The sequence below is a fragment of the Hemitrygon akajei genome, chromosome 10 (assembly GCF_048418815.1).
Source record: "Hemitrygon akajei chromosome 10, sHemAka1.3, whole genome shotgun sequence".
NCBI lineage: Eukaryota > Metazoa > Chordata > Chondrichthyes > Myliobatiformes > Dasyatidae > Hemitrygon > Hemitrygon akajei.
The window spans coordinates 81,900,461-81,917,824 of record NC_133133.1 but is presented as its reverse complement, the minus strand read 5'-3'; the positions used below and the strand labels follow the sequence as shown (position 1 = coordinate 81,917,824).

At 43.9% G+C, this 17,364-nt stretch overlaps 1 protein-coding gene across 2 annotated transcripts in view; it reads right to left on the bottom strand.

The window, feature by feature from the left end:
• The window catches only part of LOC140734513 (interferon-inducible GTPase 5-like), a 423,537-nt gene that overhangs the window by 12,908 nt on the left and 393,265 nt on the right, over positions 1–17,364 (bottom strand). The window contains exon 1 of one of the 2 annotated variants that reach the window (XM_073058581.1): positions 9,590–9,852. The exons of the other annotated variant lie outside the window; for it this stretch is intronic. The gene's annotated coding sequence lies outside the window, so the exon portion shown is untranslated. Of the gene's footprint in view, positions 1–9,589; positions 9,853–17,364 lie in introns of those variants that run through there. 2 annotated transcript variants of the gene reach the window in all.

Below are 17,364 nucleotides of genomic sequence, written 5' to 3'. Positions count from 1 at the left end.
TGTGGTTTTGTTCTTTATTCTGTTGTTATTTGCATGATTTGTTTTTGAAAATGGCACGGGAGGGAGTTCCCTATCTGATGATTTTGGTTTAAGTGGGTTAGTTTCATAGTTCTTCTTTGTTTTGTGACTGTACGCAGGAAAGGCAAACGTCAGGGTTATACACTACATACATACTTATGGGTGTATCGGGTGTCCAGGGAGGGGTAGACCCTCTGGTGGTGGGCTTGTTGTGCTCCGCCCAGGACAGCTCATCCACCATTGGTCCCCACCTGTCACCCAGCTCTCACCTGTGGGTCCAAGTAACTGTTTGCATGCAACAGTTGTCACACCCCTGTACACCACTTGGACAGGCAGGTTAAACCTGGTGAGGGTAGCCGGGAACCTCCAACCCCGGTGAGATAGGGATATACTTACCCCAACATGCGAAGCCAGAGCCAGCAGTCTGAGCGGATGAGATGAACTACAAGATCCAACAATGAAGAAGGTCATGCTGCAATGTTCCATGGAGAGCGAAGGGCATGACAAGGCACAGATGGCATCATGGCTATTCCATTGCAGCCGAGGAAGTTGTGATGATTTTTTTGTACCATTAGACAAAGACTTTTGAGGCTGAGAGAATGGAACTGCCCCAGTGCAATAGATTTTCCACTATAAAACTCCTCCCGCACAGGTTTTACGTCAGCGTTGGAAATGACAGACAACCAACACTTTGACAATAAATGCATTTTGAAATTTGAGAAACAATGTGATTAAATTATAAATATATTCCTACTACCAAGAGATTCCAAGCTCACCATATGTGAGATGATGCTCTCACAGTCTTCCAGAGCTTCCCCGATTTGGAAATATTTCTCTGATTGTAAAGTTATTTATCCCACTCTATTATTTAACACAGGGAAGGAGAAAGCCTGTGGTACGTCGAATTACCGAGTGAATGAGTAGTGCTTGGGGTGCTGCAAGTCTGTGTCTTTCCTGATGCTTTGCTGCATACTTGAGTGTTTGGTAGGGGGTGCCAATGCTTTTTCTGCTGGTGGGGGAGGGGGTCATTGCTTTGCTGCTGCTTACGCGTGGGAGGGGGAGCTGGGGGTTGCTTTGGGATTCTAACATTTAACTGTTATTCAGTCTTCAGGGCACTCTGTTTTCGTGGATGGTTGTGAAGAAAAAGTATTTCAGGATGTATATTGTATACATTTCTCCGACATTAAATGTACCTTTGAAACCTTCAAAAGAAATAAGGCTGATGAAACTGACATCTGCTGTGAGAAACGCGGACATGTCAGAGTGGGACTGAAAATTTGGATACCATGTAGTGATGACCAGAGCATTTTCTCAAGTGACAATAATAAACAGGGATTCTGTGACTGGATGAGGAATAGACTGATGATTCAGAATAAAATGAGTTCAGGTCACATCACAGCAGCAGGGGGATATAACTTAATGGATTGAAGTATGGTGAAAACAGCCAGCTTGCATAATAGTCATGATTCAATCTCCAGATTACCATCAACACTGAGCTTGTTCACCCTTTGCCCTTCAATGAAACATGTGGTGATTGAAAGTCTTTGGATGTCAGGAATTACCCAATGCTTTTCACCTGCTCTTTTAGGCAAAGTACTAATATATTTATAGAATCACTGGTACACACCAAGAGGAGAGTTCACAATGGCAATGACACTGTGTGAGAAAGATTGACGTTTTGGGCTTTTCTTAGATGGTGATAGTCATTCCCTGCCATTTCAGTTGTACTGATATCACTGGACACTTTTTCCTTTGATTAAACATTGCTTTGGCCTTGCTGCAGGCAGTTGATGAGAGCAACATTTGCTGAGAAGTTTTGAAACAAAATGAACACAGTATAATCTTCAGCAAACATCTCACTTCAGACTGTAGGGTGGAAGGAAGGTAATTATGGAAGCAGTTGAAAATGGTTTGGACGAAGACACTAAATTAAGCAATTTCCATAGTGATATCCTGGGCTGACCTCCAACCACCACACCAATCTTCTCTATGATATTTTCCCCTTGATGCCACACTCTGTCAAATGCTGTCTTTATATTTCCAATCACCTGCATCCAGTGAGTCTATTGAAGCTTGTCTGAACAATTCAGGTCCAAAGACAAAGTCAAAAGTGATTACTGTTGGTACCAATGAGCTGGGTAAGACGAGTGATGAGGTTCTGCATAGGGAGTTCAAAGAGTTGGTGCTAAGTTGAAGAGTGGGATCTCTAGGGTTTTGATCTCAGGATTGCTACCAGTGCCATGTGCTAGTGAGGCCAGAACTAGGAAGATTATACAGTTTACAATATGGCAAAGGAGTTGGTGTAGGAGGGAGGGCATAAGATTTTTGGATCATTAGGCTCTCTTCCAGGGAAGGTGGGATTTGTACAGAAGGGACAGCATACAAATGAACTGGAGGGGGTCTAATATCCTAGAGGGAAGGTTTGGTAGTGCTGCACAGTGGGGTTTAAACTAGAGTTGCAGGGGGATGGGAACCAGAGTGTCAGAACAGTTAGTGGAGAGGTTGTGGAGGCAGCTGTTGGTAAGACCTCAGACAAAATTAGGAATCAAAAGGTTGTGCATGGTGTAACTAGTGTCCTGAGCTGCATATATTTCATACAACATGATTGTAGGAAAGGCGGATAACAGTGCTGAAAATGAGTTAGCTGGTTTACAGAGGGAATGTGTAGTGAGGAGAGGCTGTTGATGGGACAACAGGATGAGTTACAATGTAAAAGGTGGACAGAATAGAGAAAGGGTGAACACAGGACTGAAGTTGTTGTATTTGAATGTGCGCAGTACATGAAATTGCACCACAGTTACAGATTGGTAGATATGACATTGCAGACATCACTGAATTGTGGCTAAAAGAATATTACAGCTGGAAACTTAATGTCCGAGGATACACATTGTTTTGAAAGGACAGGCAGGAAGGTGGGGGGTGGGGTGCTGTCAGGGTGGGTGGCATTGCTGTTGGTAAAAAATGAAAACAAATCATTAGAAAGAGGTGACATAGGGTCAGAAGGTGTTGAATCATTGTGGACAGAGCTAAGGATCTGCAAGGGTAGAAAGACCCTGATGGGCATTATCGACAGACCCCAAAACAGTAGTAAGGATGTGGCCTACAACTTACAACAGGAGATAGAAAATGCATGCCAGAAGGGCAATATTAAAATAGTCATGGGGTATTTCAATTTGCAGGTAAATTGGGAAAATCAGGTTGGTGCTAGATTCCAGGATGGTGGATTTCTTGAGTGCCTACAAGATGGCTTTTAAGAGCAGCTCATGGTTGAGCCCACTAGAGGATCAGCTATTCTGGATTGGGCATTCTGCAATGAACCAGAATTGATTAGAGATCTTAAGGTAAAAGAACCCTCTGGGGAAAGTGATTATAATGTGATAGAATTCACACTGAAATTTGAGGAGAAGCTAAAGTCAGATGTATCAGTATTATGGTGCAGTAAACAGAATTACAGAGACATGAGAGAGAAGCTGGCCAGAATTGATTGGAAAAGAACACTGGCAGGGATGACAGCAGAGTAGCAATGTCTGCAATTTCTGGAAGCAATTCACAAAGTGCATACCAAAGAGGAAGAAGTACTTTAAAGGAAATATGACACATCATGGCTAACAAGACAAGTCAATGCAAACATAAAAGTGAAAGAGACGGGAAGTAGTAGAGTAAATATTAGTTGGAAGTTATAGGATTGGGAAGCTTTTAAAAACCAACAGCAGGCAACTAAAATAGCCATTAGAAGGTAAAAATGGAATACAAAATTAATTAGATGATAGTATTAAAGAGGATAAGAAAAGTTTCTCCAGATACACAAGGTGTAAAAGAGGCAAGAGTGGATCTCGGAGCCCTGGAAATCAATGCTGGAGAGATAGTCATGTGGGACAACAAAATGGTGAATAAGTATTTTGCAGCAGTCTTCATGATGGAAGGCAGCAGTAGTATGTTAGAAGTTCCTTGTGTCAGGTGTCACAAATTAAATGACGTTACCATAACTGGAGAGAAGGTTATTTGGAAAAATGAAAGCTCTGATGGTAAGTAAGTCACCTGGGCCAAATGGCATGCACACCAGAGTTCTGAAAAAAGTGTCTGAACAAATCATGGAGGCCTTAGTAACAATCTTTCAAGAATCACTAGATTCTGGAATGCGTCCAGAAGACTTGCCAATATCACAAAACTGTTCAAGAAACCACAGAGGTAGAAGAAATGAAACTATAAGCCAATAAGTCTCACCTCACTGGTTGGAAAGATGTTGGAGTTAATTATTAGGGTTGAGGTCTCAGGATACTTGGGGGCACATGCTAAAATAGGCTGTAGTCAGCATAGTTCCCTCAAGGGAATATCTTGTCCAACAGATCTGCTGGAATTCTTTGAAGGAATATCAAGCAGGATAGTCAAAGGAGAATTGGTTGATTTTCAGAAGGCCTTTGACAAGGTGCAACACATGAGGCTGTTTAAAAGTTATGAGCCCATGGTATTACAGGAAAGATTCCAGCATCAAAAAAGCAGGCAGTGCTGACTGGCAGGAAGCAAAGATTGGGAATAAAGGGAGCCTTTCCTGGTTGCTTTCTGCTGAATAGTGGTGTTCCATGGGTGTCTGTTGGGATGGCTTCTTTTTACTTTCTATGCCAATGATTTGGATGAAGGATTTGATGGTTTTGTTGCAAAGTTTTGCAGACGATATGAAGGTAAATGGAAGGGCAGGTAGTTTTGAGGAAGTGTAAAGACTACAGAATAACTTGGACAGCTTGTTAGAATGGGCATTTAAGTGACAGATGAAATACTCTGTCAGGAAGTGTATGGTCATGCACTTTAGTGGAAGAAATTAAAGGGTAACTATTTTCTAAATGGAGAGAAAATACAAAATTATTGAGGTGCAAAGTGACTTGAGAGACCTTGTGCATGATTCCCTAAAGATTAATTTGCAGGTTGAGTCTGTGGTAAGGAAGACAAATGAAATATTAGCATTCATTTCAAGAGGACAAGAACATAAAAGCAAGGAGCTAAAGTTGAGATTGATAAAGCACTGGTGAGGCTTCATTTGGATGTTTGTGAACAGTTTTGGGCCCCTTATCTTAGAAAGGATGTGCTGAAAGTGGAGAGCGTTCAAAGGAGGTTCATGAAAATGATTTCAGGATGGAATGGTTTGTCATATGAAGAGTGTTTGATGGCACTGAGCCTGTGTTCACAAGAAATCAGAAAAATGAGGGGTGACCTCATTGAAATTTATTGAATGGTGAAAGCACTTGATAGAGTAGATGAGGAGAGGATGGTCCTTATTGTTGGAGACTCTAAGACCACTGGATACAGCTACAGTACATAGGGGTGTCCTTTTAAAATGGAGATGAGGAGGAATTCCTTTAGCCAGAGAGTGGTGACCCGGTGCAATTCTTTGCCACAGGAAGCTGTGGAAGGCAGCTTTTTATGTATATTTAAGACAGAGGTTGATAGGTTCTTGATTGGCCAGGGCATGAAGTGATACCGAAGGAAGGCAGCAGATTGAAGCTGAGAATTCTACCTTATGGTCTTATCGGCTCTTTGAAGGTCCTTCAGATAGTTATTTTAATTGTTCTGTGAACCTCTGCCTCCAATACCCCTCAGACAGTGCATCCCCCATTTCAGCCACTCTTGACTAGAGCAGGGTTTCTCAACTGGGATAGGAGAGGCCATGGATAATTGGTGAGTGCAGTACTGCTCGCAGGGGAGGACAGTGAGCTGATGAGGAGCATGAAGTGTGTTTTCTGAGTATTGAGTGGACTCACCGATATTAGGCCGTGACGTCAGCCTTTCCCTGTCAAATTATCTTCCACAATTTGCCCTTAAGTACTGATGAATGATTTATGGCAGCGAACAAACTCTAGCGGTGCAGTGGGCAATTGAATAGTATTTTTTTATTCTAAACACGGTCGAATGTGGCAACTTTTCAAGAGGGGGCATGAGATGGCAGATGACAATTCTCATTAGGTTAATTCTGAAGAATTACAATCTTCCTAGTCACTTTACAGCCAGAGTGTAACAATGGGCACAACAAAATCTGTCTTTACGGTGAAAGCTACTTATCAATGGGTTTATGTGGACTGGTGATCCAAGTTGTCTGATTCCATTGTGCCAAGTCTGCGGCAAACTTCAAGCATAGGTGCTTTTTTATACCATACTATGAAAGTTTATTTACAACATATTCACAAGGTACAGGCATTCAATATTTACAAGACAGTGAGCACACTCAGAATAAAATATGGTAACTCAGACATCCCACCTCTCCCGGAAGTTCTGGGAGTCTCCCACATATTGGTAGCAGCTCCCTGATGCCCAGGAATTAAATACAACATCCTGGAAATCAATTTTTTTTGAGAGGGAACAGGAAGAGGAAGAGCGAGAGCGAGAGGAAGCATCCTGCTTGGACTCTCTTTGTGCTAAGTCGACCTATCAGTTTTCTCTGTGTTTGGGCTTTACAGTCGACCTCAAAAATAATGACAGTGTTGCTCGCTGCACTGTTTGCAACAGTGACTTTTCTATTGCCCATGGTGGGTTAAATGACTGTAAACGACATGTTGAGGTGGGTTTAACAGATGTCATTCATTCATTCATTCATTAGCATAGCTAACGTTATTTAAACTAGCTGGCCAGCTGCTAAGGAGCTACTCTATTGATGTCCTACATCAGGGTTCCCCAATTAGTTCTCCACAAGGGCCAAGTTATGTCAAGCATGCCAAGCCAAGGGCCAAAACGTCCAGGGTTTTTTTTTCCATTGTGCCAGTAAGTTGTTTTATGGGCAAATGTTGTTGTTGCTATTATTATTATTATTATTATTATTATTATTATTATTATTATTATTTGTAGTAGTAGTAGCAGTAATTTAGGCCTGGGATTCTCAAAGCCTATGTCGTGGGTCACACAAAAAAAAAATGCTCTCTTGAAACAAAATAAGTCCAAAACCAACCATTTTTATTATGACTCTAGCAATCACAACTGTTAGCTGTCACATTGAGAACTCATCTGGGACTTAAAATACATACACACACACACGCACGCACACACACACACACACACACACACACACACACACACACACACACACACACACACACACACACACACACACACACACACACACACACACACACACACACACACAGTAAACATGGTAGTCTTCATCACTTCTCTTCCACACAAAGAGTTTTGGTCGTACTGCCTTTTCCACTGTTTCTGTTCTCTCATTTAGTCTGTTTGTTCTTTTTAATTAAGCTGTGTAGCATTTAAGGTACTGGATCCTCCCGCATTTCGTTCTTCTCGCAATGCTCCCGCAGACGTGGAGAATGCAACTTTCTCCCGTGAATGTCTCCCTCCAAAAGGTTCCGCTCTGACCGGAAAGCTTCAATCGCCTCGTACATGTCCGCAACAGTGTGGCTGTTGCCTTGTAATCGCAGATTAAGTTGATTTAGATGAGACATGATGTCACACAAAATAAGAACATGTGACATTACCTTGTTGTCACTTGAAAACCTCTTAAACCCTTGGGCTTTTTGACTCTGCAGGCTGAATAAGCTCATTGCACAGATCGCACACCCTCTCCAACACACGACCAAAACTAACCAGCGAATGTACGGTGTGAGATGAGGTTAAAATAAATTAGAGCAGCGCGCACTTTATTTACATGTTATGAAAGGTGCGTTCACGTAAGTGCCAATGGGTCGGCGCGGTCCAGATATTTGGTTGTCACGGTCCGGACCTGGCCCGATGTCCGCCTGTTGGGGTTGTCTGTCCTACGTGATGAGGCCAAACTTCCCGTAGACTTGCTTAAAGTTGAAATAGAATATAAAAACCGACTCCATTATAATACAAGTACATACTTAAGGTCACATTTTCTGCATATACCCAACTTGGTTCACAGATTAGACAAAATCACGAAACAAAGTATTACATACACTCTTGGAGGTCTACGGGGGGGGGTGGATATGGGGTTGCGGGGGTGCTACCTCCCTGAAATGAGTTTTTGTAGGGTGGGATATCTGGTAACTGCCGTCTGTAAACCAGTCAATACCCTACGGGGAGGTTCACCGCTCCCGGAATTCCCCCTCTGTACCCATTGCGACCGCCCCAAGGACAGCCGGGCATGAACGTATCCTCGGCAAAGGGACAGGCAGTCGGCCCGGGCAGCGCCCTCCACTTTCCGCAGCGTAGGCCCGTGAATGGCATAGATTTCACATGCCAGGCCGAAAATGAGCCTGATCATGTCACTTAGTAAGAAAATGTTTTCTCAAAATCTTGTAAAAATTGTGTCTTTCGTTACATTCTTACTCATATAGCTTTGGCTTGAGGTTTTTAGTAACTTTACTATTGAACATTGTCAATAAATTTTCATTTTGTAAATACCATTAAGTAAAATCTGTTTACAACCTATATTTAAATTAAACCAACCGAGACGACGTTTAGAAAAATTAGGTAAAATTTTGGCTTTAACCAGTTATTTAACAGAAATTGATTATGGTTGCCTTTTCAGTTTTTAAAATTTATGAAAGAGAAATAAAGATTAATTTCAAGAAAGGTAAACTAAGCGTAACAACCTGTTGTTTTATTTTACAAGTAGGATTGGCTAAAAAAAAACATTCTCTACTAAAGAAGCATTGACAATTATTTTTGGATTGGTATATCTACAACTTATTGATCACGCTTACGTACTGTGAGCTGTAGATTATTTCATCCAGGGCAAAATGTTGAACGGGACTGGTGCAGAGGATTTGTTTTCCTCCGAATCCCTCTAACTCTTCAATCCGTGCCCTTTGAATTCACCGGTTTCCATTAGGGGGCAACGACTGCCGGCATCTAATATCGTTCAAATTTCCTCTCACCTTTTTTATGAAATAAATATTTTAAATTCTAGCGTCCATACAATGTCGTCCTCTCGCTCACGGATCACCTCCAAAACTAGGGCGCACTTAGAAAAGCGGGAGGCTTCTCGGCTCTGCCGTCAACACGCAGAGGTTTGAGTTGATCTACTCTTACCCGGTGTTCAGCAGGCTTGACCCCGCACTGAAAGTAATCAGACGGACTGAGAAAGCAAATGGAAGCAGGAACGATAACTTGTTTATCTTACTCGCTTCTACCTGCGTCGCACGTTCCCTTACTGAGTGCAAAACTTCCCGGCTTCTCTGAATGCTGCTTTATACACCAACCCCAATACGCGGAAACATTCCATCTTGATTTTATTTTCATTAGTTTCACAGCCCTGTGAACTATCCCACTGGTCCAGAAGGCACAACGAAGTCAAAGTAAAACTTGGTATTAAAGTATGTCTATGTTACCAAACACTGCACTACCTTCAGATAGGTTTTTGCAGTAATTTACAGGAAAATAAAGAAATTTATGGAAACATACTCTATATACTCAAAGATGGACAAGCAAGCTATGCGCTAAAGAAGACACGTTATGTAAACAGAAAAATAATGTTAGAGAAAGGATGGTCTAACTCGAGAGGATTTGATTTCCTCTGAAAATCTTACCCTTCAACATGTGCCGTTTGAATTTACGGGTCTCCGTTATGGGACAACGTTTCCCGATATCTAATGCCGTTCAAACTTACCTGTGAAATAAATGTTTAAAATGCCAACGCCCATAAAATGTCGTTCTCTCTCTCTCACGGATGCGTACCACCTTCAAGACCAGGGCGTCCTTAGAAAAGCGGGAGGCTTCTCGGCCGCAACACTCTCCCCGCGAACCCCGAGGTTTGAGTTGGTCTCCTTTTACCCAGTGTTCGACAGTCTTGTGAATGAGACCCAGTGTTGTCTCATTCAGCGCTGAGAAAGCGAATGGAAGCAGGATCAGTAACTTGTTTATCTTATTCGTTTTGATCTGTTTCGCAAAAGTTCCGGCTTCTCTGAATGTTGCACCAACCCCAATGCGCGGAAACACTCCACCCTGAGTTGTTTCCGTTCGTTTCGGGGAATTACTTTCCAGATGTGAAAGTTTAGTTTCGCATTCACACAAGCTCTGAAAACAGCGATAGAGATGCCAAGTGTGCCGGCAATTATGGGAGGACACTCTGCTCCAGAGAGAGAAATGCTGGGAACTGCATAATGGTGAAGCACAGGCTCGGGTGGTCAGGTATCGACTCCCGATCAGTGCTAACGTGAGAAAACATCCTGTGAACTATCCCACTGTTCCAGAAGGCACAACAAAGTCAAAGTAAAACTTAGTATCATTATCTGCATTACCATATTCTGCACTACCTGAGATAAGTTTCAGCAGTAATTTACAGGAAAATAAAGAGATACAATTGAACATGTGGAAACATATACTGTACATACACAAAGATGGACAAAAACATGTTCAGAATTGGTGGTGAGCGAAGTTATCCACGTCATTATAGGAACCCGGTTGCTTTATGGTAATAACTGTTTCTGTATCTGATTCTGTGGGACCTCTGACTCCTGCTCCTCTTATCCGATGGTAGTCGTGAGAGGAGGGAATAGCCTGGATTGCGGGGTCCTTGGTGATGGATGCTGCTCCCTGTGGCAGTGCTCCATGTCAGTATTCTCAATGCTGGGGAGGAGTTGGAATGTGATGGACTGGGTTGTTTCCACCTCTTTCTGTAGAGCAGTGATTCACACCGGGGGCAGTTTTGTGTTCCAGCTCCGGGCCTTCCGGCTGTCCCATGTTTCTTTGGGCTTAATCATAGGCACCTGATGCTCATCTTGGGGCTGGAATATAAGTGGCCCTGGGTTCGAGTGTAGGTGCTGATTTGTCTTGTCAGTATCCCGTCCTTGCCTCTGTGGGGTAAGTCAGGCAGTCTTTGCCGTTACCCTGCGGCTGGATCTATCCCTTCCTGTCCTTGCCTCCGTTGGGTAAGACAGGCCTTCTTTGCCGTTACCCTGAGGCTGGACTGTTCCCTTCCTTTCCCCTTCTTTCTGTAGCCCTTGACTGGAGCCTCGCCTGCTACCTTTCTCCTGGAGCCTCGGCTACATCCTCGCCTATTCTCGCTGTCAAGTTCTACTGCCGGAGCAAGACCGGAGCTTTGCTGTGTCCAGATAAGGAACTGTCTCTTTGTGTCCACACCATTGTTAGGGAGGTCCGGCTGTTTGCCGATCCCGAGTGTTTGGGAACTGTCTCGTTGTGTTCAGCTTTCTGTGTATGAGTCCCGGCCCTAGGTCGTGTTCCCAAGGAGGGGTCCCGGCTCTGTGTTCGGTATTCCTGTCTCCCGAGACCAAGTCTGAACTTCATGTCCTTGTCCAGCCCAGGAGTCCTGCGTCCTGCCCCCACATCCAGTCCTGTTGCCTTGTCACGTCTTGTCCTCACCTAGATCTGGAGTCCGAGCCCGAGTCAAGACCCAGGTTCCGGGTCCCTGTCCAGTCTCTGGCTTGGAGTCCTTGTCCAGGTTCCAAGTTCCTCGTTCCTCCTTTAAGTCCTGCTTTCCTAGTCTAGTCCTAGCCAAGGCCCTGTATCCTGGTCTCGTCCAGGGCCTGTGTCTTATCCAGTGTGGTTTCTTCCTCACTTCCCTTGCTTTCCTGACACACCTAGTCCTGTCCCAAGTACTTCAATGTCTGCGTCTTGCATTAGGGTCTGCTCTCAACGCCTACCTTATCACACTTTCTTCCTGTGTCATTGGTACCAATGTGTACCATGACATCTGGCTGCTCACCCTCCCATTTGAGAATGCTGTGCACGCAATCAGAGACATCCCTGACCCTGGCACCTGGGAGGCAACAAACCATCCGGGAGTCTCTGTCGCGACCACAGAACCTCATGTCTGTACCCCTGAATATGAAGTCCCCTATCACTACCATTCTCCTCTTCTTCCTCCCTCCCTTCTGCCCTGCAGAACCAGACTCAGTGCCAGAGATCCGGCTGCCACAACTTGTCCCAAGTAAGTCATCCCCCCAAAAGCCTAGTAATTTCTAAGGTAGGGACATGGTCGGCACAACTTTGTGGGCCGAAGGCCTGTATTGTGCTGTAGGTTTTCTATGTTTCTAAGATTTGGGAGGGGGTGGTGTTGGGATTAGCAGCACCGCAACTTGAGGCACGAAACTTGACCCACCTTTAGTAGAACCGGCACTTTCAGACAAAAACATGAGACACTGGAACAGAGGAAGAAATCTGTCTCTGAACACGGTGAACACTCGTCGTCACGATGAATCTGAAACTCAGCAACCTCGTCCGACTTTACAAAACAAACAGATATTATTAGGGTTGCATAAATTAGCAAGCAGGGTGCCCAACAGTTCTCCTTGACTTTGGGCATGGTATGAGTTCATGTAATTTAACAGTTGGTAAGTCAAGTACACCCTCTCAACTTTCTCCACAGATCTACGGAAAACAGTTCGTGCAACCGTACAGCACAGGCCGGAAACAAATGTTGAAATAGAGCCAATCAGTGAATGTACCGACCCCTGTAGTGGTTTCTCGTGCCCCACAAATGACCAAGAGACGCAGAAGATTCTTCAAGAAGGGTTAAACTAATTTGCAAATCAAAGCTGAGACAGTCATTGAGCTAGACGCTGATTGCCCACCGATCCCCGGACACAGCATTTTTTATAGCAATCTCCTGGTCCAGTTGTATTAGCATATGTAATCGGTCTATAGTTGCGTATCACACATACCACACGTACATCTTGCCACCATTGTTTCTACCAATTGACTTAATCATGTTCTAATCTACATCTCTTAGCTACCTCTCATTAACACACCATTGTCTTCTACATTCTTAAGATTTCATTCTCCTACTAAATTGAGTACATGCATATCAAATAGCAAGTTTCAAAACTGACTTCATAGTTTTGGTTACACAGCAAAATTTATACTTTTATACTCCAATATATCCCCCCTTTGAGACCCAGAGGGTCTCACACAGAGAAAGAAGACTAAGAATCCGCTCACAAAAGCCCCAATAAACTCAAGCACTTATTCCCAAATCTCGGGTTAAACTATAATTTTCTGCGCTAAGACCTCAAAGTATTCTCTCCCTGTTACCCTGGGCCGCTGAGCCAAAAACCTGTCCCTCTGTATCTGAGACAGGGAAAAAGACTCAGCAGTCCTTACAATCTACTCCCACATTGTCGTTTTGCTCCTGTTCATCCTGCAGGTGTTGTAGGCTGTAACGATATATTTTCGGTGTTTCTTTCTCCACTAAGCTTGCTTCAGTAATTGCCACGAGCTTTGGAAATTGTTTGGTTGCAGCACGCACTACAAGAGATTTGTGACAAGGAAGAAAACAGCACAGCACAAGCGCACAGCTCAACAATATAATACTGACAGTTATTGCTATTTTAGTCAGCCATGCTCCCCATCCTCCGAGTCTACTTTCCAACCAATCAAAGAACTGATGTTCAAATCCTGCATTCTGTTTGACCTCCGCCCGCAGATTCTTTAATTTATTCATTGCTCTGGAGAAAGACCCTTCTGGGCTAGTATTGTTCGGTATGAAAGTGCAGCATTGTTTTCCAAACATTACACACACACCCCCTTTTTCTGCCAGAAGCCAATCCAGTACCTGTCTGTTTTGCCACGCCATCCTGCCAGTTGCATCTAGCTGTTGCCCTAAGGCCTCCAGTGCATCATCGGTGTAGTTGATGAATCTCTGTTGATTATAGTATATATAGTTTATCCATTCAACATTTTTGCTTACCCCTATCACAGGTATGGTAGCTTCCCAGCCTGCAGCAATCTCATGCAGTGTCAGGCATGTCATTCGATTAGTTTGCATGCGGTAACTCATCAATGCTAACGGTAAAGCATCAACCCAATTAAGTTTAGTGTCTGCACAAATTTTGTTTAGTTTGGCTTTCAGGGTTCCATTAATTCTCTCTACCATGCCCTGCGACTGAGGGTGGTATACACATCCAAATCTTTGCTTTATCCTCAGCGCCTGTAGTACCAGTTTGACCACTTTCTGGATAAAAGCTGAACCATTGTCTGAGCTAACTTCTGTAGGTATTCCAAATCTTGGGATCACTTCATTTGTCAGAAATTTTACCACTGTCTTTGCCCCTTGATCTCTTGAAGGTACCGCCTCCACCCATCTGCTAAATCGATCAATTACTACCAGCATGTATCTTTTCCCTCTCACTGTCTTTATCATGTCTACGTAATCGATCACTAGATGTTTAAATGTTCCTTCAGGTACAGGAATGTGACCTATTGGGGTTGTAATTCCCTTCCAAACATTATTCTGTGCGCATACCTCGCACTGTGACAAGACAAAGTCCACTGAAGCCTGTAAATAAGGTGACCAAAAACCATCCTTCTTTATTTTCCTTATCACTTCCCCCCTTGCACAATGGTCCATCCCATGCGCTTCTGAAATCAGAATCGTCAGTAGAGGGGTGGGCACTACCAACAAACCGTCTTCCGTGCTCCACAAGCCTTCTGGGTTCTGCTTGGCCCCCCTTCGTCTCCACATTGTCTGTTCTGCCAAAGTTGCTTTACCTTGTATTTCAATTAGGTCCTCTACTCCAGGTTCTGGAGTTAGGCTTACCTGGGGGGCAATGACAGCTGATGTACCCCCGGACGCTTTTCTGGCTGCCTTGTCCGCAGCTTGATTTCCCTTTGTTATTACATAATTTCTCTTTCTGTGTGCCTGGCATTTTACTATATCCAATGCTTTAGGTTTCATTATGGCTTTTATTAAGTCTAGAATTTGCTGACAATGTTGTATGGGATCTCCATTACTTTTTTAAAAACCTCTCTGCTTCCACACTGCCCCGAACAAATGGCATACTCCATGAGCATATGCTGAATCAGTATAGATGTCTACTTTCTCACCTTCCATCATTTCACATGCAGCTGTCAGGGCTTTGATTTCTGCTAGTTGGGCGGAACACAGTTGGGGACAGGACTCCATCCTAATAATCTTATAGCTTGACTGATCCTGCTGCACTACTGAGAACCCTGCGTGATTTCCATCATAATCCCTATAATAAGAGCCATCTACGAACAGAACCTTTTTATCTATATCCTCTAGTGGTTCTGACCGTAAATCTGCTCTCAATTTGGCAAATGCCATCGTCTTCCCTACACAATCATGGGGTTCTCCTTCATAGTCTAAAGGGACAAAATCGGCTATATTACTGGTAGTGCATCTCTGTATAGTTATGTCAGGAAATGTCAATACGCTGCTATCCTGGCTGGCGTCAGCACAAATTTCCCTTTTTCCAGCAATTCTGCTACTTTGTGGCGTGTGTACAGAGTCACAGGATAGCCCAGGGTTACAGATGATGCCTTTTCATATGCATAGTACAGCGCTGCCAATCCCTGATAACAGGGTGGGTACCCCTGAGCCACCTCATCTAGTCCCGTACTGTAGTATGCTATCGGCTGCTTTGCTTTTCCTGTGCCTGTCTCTTGTGTTAGAACCACTGTGACATAACCCTCCTGTCGGTTGGATACATAAAAACCTTCTCGTAGTCAGGCAAAGCCAATGCTGGTGCTGACTGCAATTCCTGCTTAATAGTATTGAAAGCTATCTCCGCCTCTTTATTCCACTGTAAGCCATTCTTCAAATTTGTATGTCCTGCTTCTTTCATTATCTTTCTCAAAGGTGCCACAATCTCAGCATATTCTCCTATCCAATCTGAGCTGTACCCAGCCATTCCCAAAAACGTCATCATCTGCCCTACAATCTGGGGTTTTGGGGCCTTAGTTATTGCCTCAATCTGATCTGGTGCTATCGCCTTCACTCCCTTGGATATTACCCTGCCTAAGTATTCTACTTGCTGCGTGCAGAATTGCAGTTTCTTTTTGATACTTTATGTCCTCCACGCGCTAGCTTCTCTAACTGAGTTATAGTGTCCTGCTCACACTGTTCCTCGCTGTGGGAGCAAATCAACAGGTCATCCACATACTGTAACAATGTACTTTCCAATGGCATGCCCTCTAGGTCTGCCTTCAATACCTGATTAAAAATGTGTGGTGAATGTTTAAATCCTTGCCGCATTCTGGTATAGGTATACTGAGCACCTCTGTAAGTAAATGCAAACAGATACTGACACTGATCGGCTAGAGGAATGCTGAAGAAAGCCGAACACAAATCAATCACTGAAAAGTAACTTGCTTCTGGTGGAACATTAGTCAAAAGCGTGTGTGGGTTGGGGACTACCGCTGGCCAGTCCTCTACCACATCATTTACCGTTCGCAAATCATGCACCAATCTCCACTTAGATTTATCTGCTTTTAAGACCGGCAGCCACGGGGTATTGCATGGACTGTTTGTTCTTTTAAGCACTCCTATTTCAAGCAACCCCTGCACTGTTGACGCTATTCCCTCTTCTGCTTCTGGTCTTAGAGGGTTTTGTGGTCTCCTGGGTGGAATTGCTCCCCTTTTCAGCTTTATTTCCACCGGACTAGCTATTTTTATTTTCCCTACGTCGGTGTCATGCTGTGACCACAGAATAGATGGCAACTCATCTAACCTTTTATCTTTCTGCTGGCCTCTTTCCTTTCCCAGCACGGGCATGTGTGGTTGGGGAGTTATTTCGACCTCTCTCACTGTCCCTACCATGTCTACACTTACCATTATTTTAATGCAATTGTTGTCTTCTGATATCCACACCTCTGGCGTGATTTTCCTCCACACTGTTACGGTTTCAGCACTCTTAACTAAAGGTCCTAAGTCTTTAGACTGATATGCCTTATTTACCAACAACGTTACGTGGGGCGTCGCATCCGGTATCCTGTACCATTTTTCTAAAAAGGTGTTCCACTTATCTTGTAAAGCTGCCCCTTGCTTTCCAATTATCACAGCCTCCCCTTCCAGGTGCTGCTGGGTACATGCCTCCAGGTGCCATTTCTCCTGTAACTCCCTGTTCTGAGTCTCGTCAAAAATCACTGTACAATGTAGCTCAGATTTGGGCATTACAGCCCTGGGTAATATAGCCTGTACGCCCTTTTTCCATTTTTCCCAGGTTTCCTGAATCTGATCTGCGATGTCTCCTATCCAAAAGACATTAGCCTTCTTGTCTTCTTGCACTATCAATTGAGCCCCTGCTCTTTCCACACTCAGCCCATTTCTGGTGCATTCTAATTTTAATTCCAGTTTCAATAAGGCATCTCTGCCTAACAAATTAATCGGAGTTCCTTTAAATACTAGCACCGGCAAAACAATTTCTTTATTTCCCATTCTCAACCGCACTGGAGCCGTGCACTGTGTCAACTGTGTTTTCCCCGAGAGCCCTACCGTCTTAATAAACTTTCCTGACATGGGAAGGTGAAGGGCATACTGTGGCTGTACACAAGTGTACGTGGCTCCAGTATCTATCATCATTGGTGTCATTTGCCCTTCTAACATAACCTGAACAATGGGTTCCTCATCTGCCTCCCTTGTTATCATTGGGTAATGTCCCTTCCCACTCGAGTTCTCGGGGCACC